The sequence below is a fragment of the Gekko japonicus genome, unplaced genomic scaffold (assembly GCF_001447785.1).
Source record: "Gekko japonicus isolate JY-2015 unplaced genomic scaffold, Gekko_japonicus_V1.1 scaffold2377, whole genome shotgun sequence".
In the NCBI taxonomy this organism is placed as follows: Eukaryota; Metazoa; Chordata; class Lepidosauria; order Squamata; family Gekkonidae; genus Gekko; species Gekko japonicus.
Genome location: NW_015167606.1, coordinates 56,276 through 65,625, shown reverse-complemented (window position 1 = coordinate 65,625; position 9,350 = coordinate 56,276). Strand labels below are relative to the sequence as shown.

At 45.1% G+C, this 9,350-nt stretch overlaps 1 protein-coding gene across 1 annotated transcript in view; it reads right to left on the bottom strand.

Moving 5' to 3' along the window:
- SHTN1 (shootin 1) overlaps window positions 1-7,675 on the bottom strand; it is a 126,548-nt gene extending 118,873 nt beyond the window's left edge. Inside the window, exon 1 of the mRNA XM_015414003.1 lies at window positions 7,649-7,675. The gene's annotated coding sequence lies outside the window, so the exon portion shown is untranslated. The remainder of the gene's footprint in view (window positions 1-7,648) is intronic.
- Window positions 7,676-9,350: the final 1,675 nt, after the last annotated feature.

Sequence of the window (9,350 nt, the reverse complement as noted above, 5' to 3'; positions counted from 1 at the left end):
CCTGGAGGTTGGCTGCCCTAGGCGTAGCAGTCAGTGCTTCAGAGCAGGGTCTGCTAGATCCAGGTTCTTGCTGTAGAAGCTGAGTGGGTGATTTTGGACCAGTCACAGACTTTCAGCCTAACCTACCTCACAGGGTTGTTGTGCAAGTCAAAAGGGGGAGAGGAGAATGATGTAAGCTGCTTTGGTCCCCATTGCAGAGAAAGACTACTCTTCCTCCTGGGAAACCATTGTTGCCAATCTCCAGGTGAGGGCTGGAGATCACTCAGAATTAAAACTGCTCTCCAGACGGCAGAGATCAATTCCCCTGTAGGAAATGGTGGACTCTGTGGCAGTCAGGGCTTCAGAGCACGGGAGAGGCTGCAGGTGTGTGTGTGGGGGGTGGAAAGCTGAACAGAGAGAGGGAAATAAAGGTAGGTTGATGATTGGCTGGGAAGGAGATAGGGTTGCCAAGTCCAGGTGGGAAATTCAAGGAGATTTGAGGGATGGAACCTGGAGAGGGTGAAGTTTGAGGGGGGTGGGACCTCAGAAATCCACCCTCCCAACCAGCCATTTCCCTTCTGGGGAACCACTGTTGCCAATCTCAGGAGAGGGGTGGAAATCACTCAGAATTACAACTGATCTCCAGGAGGGAGGGGGGAAGAGATGCAAAGCTGAATTCAGAGGGGCAGATAATGGCAGGTTGATGCTTGGTTGGGAAGGAGATAGGGTTGCCAATCCAGGTTGGAAAATTCCTGGAGATTTGAGGGGTGGAGCCTGGATAGGGTTAGGTCTGAGGAGGGGTGGGACCTCAAACAGGTACAATGCCATAGACTCCAACCTTCAAACCAGCCATTTCGTCCTGGGTAACAATTGTTGCCAATCTCCTAGTAAACCTAGGCTCATGGTCCATTTGTGAGCAATATACGTATAAAACGTATTGCTGTTCTGGCACATCTGCTTCTGGGTCACTCACATGAACTAACATGAACAGAGGGCTTTGACTGCAGTGTTTTCCCAGATGAAAAGATACCTGTTTTTCCTGGGCACAATTCTTGTAATTCAACTTGCTGTTCCAGCAGTCAATAAGTGCACAAGTTTGAAAACGGCATGGCTCTCTCTCCTAGCTCCCCAATAAATATCTCTGGTACCTCTGTCATTACTTAGGAGATTTTTTTAAAGGAAGACTCATCTAGTTCCTTATATAAGCATCAATCTAGGTAGGTGGAGAAAAACCTACAAAACAGCATGTCCCAAAGGAATTTCCAAGAAATTGGAATGGAGGTACTGACTTATTAACATAATGGGCGAATTCCGTGGGGGGTGGGCAACCATTTTACAGGAGAAAAACAAGAGAAAGTCTTGTGGCACACCTTAAAGAGTAGCATATTTATTGAGACAAAAGCTTTCATACATTAGACTTCACTTCATCAGCTGCATTAACTGGTATCATTAATTTCCAGATTGTTATATAGATAGGGAGTATGGATGGACATGAACAAGGAAAGTGGTGGTTCATGGTGGTTCATGGTTCGTTTGAATACATGAATCACAAACTTTCACAAACTTGTCCCATTTCTCAAACCAGTTCATGGTTCATTTGGTTTGGGAGTTCAGGAGTTAGTAGAATAGTCCCTTCATGAGAGATGCCAAGCTCAATGGGAGTCTTCATCAGGCTCTCTTGCACCAACCCTCCAAGTTTGGTGAAGACTGAATTTGGGATGTCTGAGTTAAAGCCCCCCAAAGCAGGTGCCCCCAGGAAAGCTCAACTCTAGCCTCCCCTTAAATCAGCCACGCAACAAGCAATTCTCCCTAACTCGCTCTCACATGACCACTAACTCCTCTGTCTTCTTGCTGCAAAGTGAAAGCAGCTGAGTCAAGGTGTGGTGTGTGTGTATAAACACAATCTGCTCCCATAGAGCAGAATGGGACCTCTGTAGTTGCCTCCCAGAGCGGCCAATCAAGCTATGGACAACTGCTATGGGTGTTTCTAGGGCACACCAAAAGTCCATCCCCAGCATTGCCTAGGAATTGATTGAATCGGTCCCAAGCTGTTCGGAGAACAAACCACTCTTATGAACCAATCAAACCTCCATGGAAAAAAGGCAGTTTGTTTTTGGATTCGGGAACAATGCAACCAAACAGACTGGTTCAAAATGAACCACAACCCAGACTAGTTCATGCTCGAATCGTGGTTCGATTCTCAGTTCATGCCCATTCCTAATAGGGAGGAGTTGTGACATATGACATATCCTTGCAAAGCTCAGTTGTATACAAAATGAGCATGGTGTAAGTAGATTCCACATTTCTCTCTTTTGTAAACCCCACCTATCAGGGGACACCTCCAATGTTTACAGCACAATTTCACTCCCCCACCCCTTTAGTTTGACTCTTGGGAAATGGCATACTGGTGTGAGTAGAATCCTGTGTATGTAAACCTAGTGGCTAGGCAGTAAAAGCCTGTTGGTGTCTGAAAGCACTAAAGAAAATTTAAACCATCCTCTGAAGCCAATAACTAGCTTAAATTGATGTGCCTTAGCCAGGTTTCTTCTCCAACAATCTGGAAACCTGGTCTGCTGAAATGTTCCTTGTAACCAACCTTGTTGTTTATACACAGCTCCTGCCTCAGTGATCTCCATGTTCTATTTGCTCACCACAAACCAGGAATCTTGTAGAAAAAATGGTGTGGCCTTTACAGTCAACAAGAGAGTGCAAAAGTCAGTACTGGGATACAATCTCAAAAATGACAGAATGATTTTGGTCCGACTCCAAGGCAAACCATTCAACATCACAGTAATCCAAGTCTATGCCCCAACCACTGATGCAGAAGAGGCTGAAGTGGACCGGTTCTATGAAGACCTACAACACCTCCTAGAACTAACACCAAAAAATGATGTCTTCATCATCGTAGGAGACTGGAATGGTAAAGTAGGAAGAATGCTAAAGTAGGAAGTAATCGGGAAAACCATGAGGCCATTCAGGTTTGACCTAGATCACATCCCTGATGAATATACAGTAGAGGTGAAGAATAGATTCAAGGGTCTGGATTTGATAGATAGAGTGCCTGAAGAACTATGGACGGAGGTTCGTGACATTGTACAGGAGGCAGCAATCACCACCATCCCAAAGAAAAAGAAATGTAAGAAAGCAAAGTGGCTTTCTGATGAGGCTTTACAAATAGCAGAGGAAAGAAGGAAAGCGAAAGGCAAAGGCGAAAAGGAAAGATTTACCCAACTGAACGCAGATTTCCAGAGAACAGCAAGGAGAGATAAGGAGGCCTTCCTGAATGAACAGTGCAAAGTAATAGAAGAAAACAATAGAATGGGAAGGACTAGAGATCTCTTCAAGAAAGTTGGAGAAATCAAGGGAGCGTTCCATGCAAAGCTGGCCATGATAAAGGACAAAAACGGTAGGGACCTAACAGAAGCAGAAGAGATTAGGAAAAGATGGCAAGAATACACAGAAGAACTATACAAGAAAGACCTCGATGTCCTTGACAACCACGACGGTATAATCACTGACCTCGAGCCAGACATCCTGGAATGTGAAGTTAAATGGGCCTTAGAAAGCATTGCTAACAACAAAGCTAGTGGAGGTGATGGTATTCCAGCTGAGCTATTCAAAGTCTTAGAAGATGATGCTGTTAAAGTGCTGCACTCCATTTGCCAGCAAATTTGGAAAACGCAACAGTGGCCACAGGATTGGAAAAGATCAGTATACATTCCAATCCCAAAGAAGGGCAACGCCAAGGAATGTTCAAACTATCGCACAATTGCACTCATATCACACGCTAGCAAGGTCATGCTCAAGATCCTACAAGCTAGGCTTCAACAGTACGTGGATAGAGAACTGCCAGAAGTACAAGCTGGGTTTCGAAGAGGTAGAGGAACTAGAGATCAAATTGCCAACATTCGCTGGATTATGGAGAAAGCAAGAGAGTACCAGAAAAATATCTACTTCTGCTTCATTGACTATGCTAAAGCTTTTGACTGTGTGGATCACAACAAACTATGGCAGGTCCTTAAAGAGATGGGAGTACCAGACCACCTCACATGTCTCTTGAGAAACCTGTATAAGGGTCAAGAAGCAACAGTTAGAACCGGATATGGAACAACTGATTGGTTTAGCATAGGAAAAGGAGTACGACAAGGATGTATATTGTCACCTTGCTTATTTAATATATATGCAGAGTACATCATGCGAAATGCTGGCCTGGATGAATCACAAGCGGGAATTAAGATTGCTGGGGAAAAGATCAACAACCTCAGATATGCAGACGATACCACTCTAATGGCAGAAAGTGAAGAGGACCTTAAGAGTCTCTTGCTCAGGGTAAAAGAGGAGAGCGCAAAAGTGGGCTTGAAGCTCAACATCAAAAAAACTAAGATCATGGCATCCGGCCCCATCACTCCTTGGCAAATAGAAGGGGAAGTCGTGGAAGTAGTGACAGACTTCCTGTTCCTGGGATCCCAGATCACTGTAGACTGTGACAGCAGCCATGAAATTAAAAGACGCCTGCTCCTTGGGAGGAAAGCGATGGCGAACCTAAACAGCATGATAAAAAGTAGAGACATCACCCTGCCAACAAAAGTCCGCATGGTCAAAGCAATGGTATTCCCAGTAGTCATGTATGGCTGCGAGAGTTGGACTATAAGGAAGGCCGAGCGCCGAAGAATAGATTCTTTTGAACTATGGTGCTGGAGAAGACTCTTGAGAGTCCCTTGGACTGCAAGAAGAACAAATCAGTCAATCCTCAAAGAAATCAACCCTGACTGTTCCCTGGAAGGCCAGATAATGAAACTGAAGCTCAAATACTTTGGCCACCAAATGAGAAGGGAGCACTCACTGGAGAAGACCCTGATGCTGGGAAAGACTGAAGGTCAAAGAAGACGGGGACGGCAAAGGATGAGATGGTTAGACAGTGTCATAGATGAAATGAACATGAAGTTGAGCAAACTTCAAAGGACGGCGGAAGACCGGAAGGCCTGGCGTGATCTGGTCTATGGGGTCGCGAAGAGTCGGACTCGACTGTGCGACTGAACAACAACAACAAAATTGACTGCAAGAATATTATTTTAAAGCACTGCTTATAAAAACATATTCCACTAATTATTCTGAAAGAGAAAATATGTATCTGAGAATCCCTGCCCTCAAAATGTCAATTTATCCATTTCAGACACTGAGGAAAAACAATACATTAAAGGTGTTTTGTTTATGGTATTTTTCTCCACTTTATTTTTCTGAACTTTCCCATTTCTGCCCCAGTTCCACTCAAGTACACCAGAACCCCAGTTTTCAAACAAGGTGTCAATGACAAGATTTTCTCCAATGCATTACTGCCACAGGCATAAACTGATAATACATATCAGTTACTGATAATAACATATGGATATGTTAAACTGAAACAAACATAATTGCTACTGGTGAGCAACTTGGGGAGGGGGTGCTGCTGGCCCTGGCCCTACTGGCAGGTAGCAGCAGTGACAATCAGGGCCTTTGACCAGCTTTGACTTAGCCAGCTACAGCCTTTCCTGGGCAGAAGATACCTGGCCACCATGATACACACCCTGGTAACATCTAGATTAGATTACTGCAATGCACTCTATGTAGAGCTCCCCTTGAGCAGTCTTTGGAGACTTCAATTGGTACAGAATGCTGCAGTCAGAATGTTGACTAGAGTTGGTTGTTGGGATTACATCACTCAGTCTTGACCCATCTACATTGGTCCCATTTGTTTCCATGCTCAATTCAAGGTGGTAGTACTGACCTCTAAAAGATCTTTAAAAATCTATATGGCCAACACTACCTTCAAGAGTGCCTCCTTCTGTAAAAACCTACCCAACCACAACTGCCATCTTTTGAGGGCTTGTTTCGAGTGACCCTGCTTTTCCTGGACTGGAGGCAACTTGAAACAGGGCCTTCTCGGTCATGGCATCAAAAGTATGGGACTCTTGCCTCTTGGAGATTTGTCTGCCCCCTTCCGTCACTGTCTTCTGCCAGTGGGTGAACACTTTGTTTTGTCTGGTGTCCTCCCAATGACCACTCCTCAGTGCCCTATGTTTTAATTACTGGCTGTGCTTTATATACTTCAGTTTTCATTTTAACAAATTTTATGATGTGTTTTTATATTGCTCTGTTTTCGTTTGCTAGTCCTGGTTGGGCAGAAAGGTGGGAGTACAGATCTTATAAATAAATAAATAAATAAGTAAATAGTCTATCACTAAGTTAGGATTCACGGGTGTGATATGCATTTTGTAAATCCAGCTCTTAGGACCACTTCATGTGTCATAATTTGGTCCACAAACATATTGTATATATTGTAATGTACAGTGTTTGTTGCTTCTTGCTAGCTGGATTTGGGGGCACAGTCCACATTTCCAGCTGAAAATGTCTACTTTTAGAGTGAACAAGAGTAATAGTTAGCCACCCCAGAGAACCCCAACTCCTTTGTTTCATCATAGCACTAATCTTGATGTGACACCTGCTTGAAAGAAGACACTATTTTTAAAGCATCTGGCCGGGCACAAGCAAGGGCTCATGGAAAGCCAAACACAATCAGCTGAGCAGGTAGTAACACGTTCTGAAGAAAACAGGGGCTGGGGTCCAGATGCCAGCCATTAGATGTTTAGCTGGTTTTCTGAACAGGTCCCAGCACAAGAGGTAGTAGGCCTGGGGTGCTGAAAACCTCCCAAATCCCTTTACTTACATTGTGTACAACAGTTAGCTCCACCTTTGAGAACCAATTGGCTCAACTAGTTGGACATTCCTTTTTCAAATTGTTTTGCCCTTTTGGACAAAGTGTCTGAGTTCAAGGGGTGTTTCCCTTAAATTATTTTCTTGGAGACACTTACTTGGGGGTTCCACTCTGAAGGCTTATTATTTGTTTCACACAGCCGAGAAGCCTCCTTTGTAGGCAAGCAGGAGAGGAAAAGCTATGTAAATCCATGCACATGCTACCCTATTTCATCCTCCCAGCCACTGAAATCCACAAATTGGCTGGGCTCTGTTATTCTGGTGCCAGCTGCTGACCTCGCTGGAGCAGCAATTGATATTATTGTAGCTGATGGGAGGGCTGGGGAAAGTTGACTAAATCATTAAAACTGTCTGATTTCCTGGTTTCATGGTCAAAGGAGGGGGAATTCCACAAGCATACCACTGCAGTAGGTGTGGAGCAAAAGAGAAAGGGGATCTCTCTGGTTCTTAAGGCAATAAGGGGAAACGCATGGAGAAGACCTGGGCCTTGGCAATCAAGCCCTATGGCTGTTATAAACATTTCCTCAAGGGCCCTTATTTATTAGCTCCCCGGCTGGCCACGCCTGATGCAAAAGATCTAGCGCCTGTAACACGCTCTGTGCCCTCCACACCCCCCAGACATTGTGTCACCGACGTCTGGCTGCATCTTGACACTCACACAGTTCACGCCCTCCTCCGGCTGCAGCGCCCCGAGCCCCGTTCCTAGCGGAGGGTAGGAAGGCAAACTGCAGTTCCAAGTTGGTTCCTTGCTTTTGTCTGTCTGCTTGTTACTGAATGGCTTCCGAATAAGGGAAGCGGCAACAGCCAAGCAGCCGCTCCCAGCTGTACACGCGGGTTCTCTTTTCCTTCGCTCCCGGGCGCTTGCCTGACTTGCAGTGTTGAAGGGCGGCGGCGGCGGCGGCGGCTTCTGATTCCTTACCTTGATCTTTGAGGCTGCTGAGAAGCTCCAGCTGCTTCTGCTCCTCTTCATGATGCCTCTAGACAACAGCGCCTCAGCCACAGGATCGGCACCCGGAAATAGGACCTCTCTCCCTCGCCTGATGGCGTCAGGCAGGCGACCGTTTCACCTGGAGGGAGAGGCGTGGAGCGTCCGCCAGGGCAGATTCCCGGAGCAGGCGTTACGTTGCCTTCTGCACATGCCCGGCCTTCTGGGGACGTGCCGAGTGAGCATGTGCGAAAGACACGCTAGAGGCAGGCGCGCGGTGGTGGAAAGTAAAGCCGGGGCTTTTGCCTCGCTTGGTGGGCTGCTAGAAAGACGCTTGCCGAGACAGAGCAGAAGGGAGAAATTTGTCGTGGTGGGGGGAGGAGAACTGCAGGCTAGGGCATCGAGGGAAAAGCACTGCGGAGCGTTTCATGAAACAGGCAATATTAATTAAATGTGAGCCTTGCTACGATGTCTTGGAAACAGGTATTTATGCAGGTTGTTTGAACATCCAGTCTTGCCTGCTACTCCGACATAAGGCTCTATTTCCGCGCTTACAGGTTTTCTGTTCTCAAGTAAGGTGATAACGCTGCGGTTCTTCCTTGGACTCAAATCTCTAAAAACAGGCATGGCATCCTAGTAGTACCAAGTACAGATTCTCCAACTAACAGCATTCTGTAGTGGGAAACAGGTACTTCATTACCTTGACAGACAGTGTTCAGGTTTAGAATGTGCAGTCTGGGCTGCCTATGTTTATCCAAAAGAAAATCTCCCATAACTCAGCAACAGTGCAGTTGTGTCAATGGGCTTAGAAGGGTGTAGCTCTGATTGGGGTTGTGCTGTGTGTATCATTCCCAAATAAGTACACTTGCTTCTGAGAACTGGCAGAGGAAAGCAGGACTTTAAGGGAGGGTGATGTTTTCTGACAGGTTTTAAGGTGTAGGGCATTTACATTTTCAAAGCAAGGGACACATAAAAATGGCATAATGGTGGATATTAAAGCACAGATCACAATACCTCCTAGCAAGACTAGAAAACAAATATTTCAAACTACTAGACACCATCATCAAATTGTTACTTTTTTGGCTATAAGGCACCAGGGATTTTTTTTTTCTAGCTCTGCGTATTGTATTTTATCAGGATTGATCAAAGCTGAATTTACTGAAGAGAAACCCCTAACTGCTAATAATTTATACAACATTAATTCCGAATGTGTTTTTTATAATCTTAATGGCATTCACAGAAAACCTCTATTTCTATGTGTATCAACACAAATGTGCAAACATAACACATGCACATACACACACATATATAAAAGAGAGACTTGCCCAGCATGCTGCATATAATGAGTTCATGGCAAAAAATGGAAACTGAACAGAGATCCAAATGTAGCTCTCCATTCATCACATTGGCTAGCCCAATTAAATGGCATCTATGTAAGTTGTAGTCTGTAATCCTGTAGCTATGTCGTCTTGACTGAAGCATTTACCTGCAATTTACCTGCAATTTGCTTGCATTATAAGGCCATTCCATTAGGGAAACACATTTGCTTCTGCAAATCATTAAGGGAACATAGCTTTTGGAAATAGAGAAAAAGAAAACAGCTCATTGCTTTGGCAAGTAGGAAGACAAGCTCATATGACCACATTAGGCGTTGCTAGGCCCAGGGCTCTTTTTGTAGAAAAAGCCCAGCAGGAAC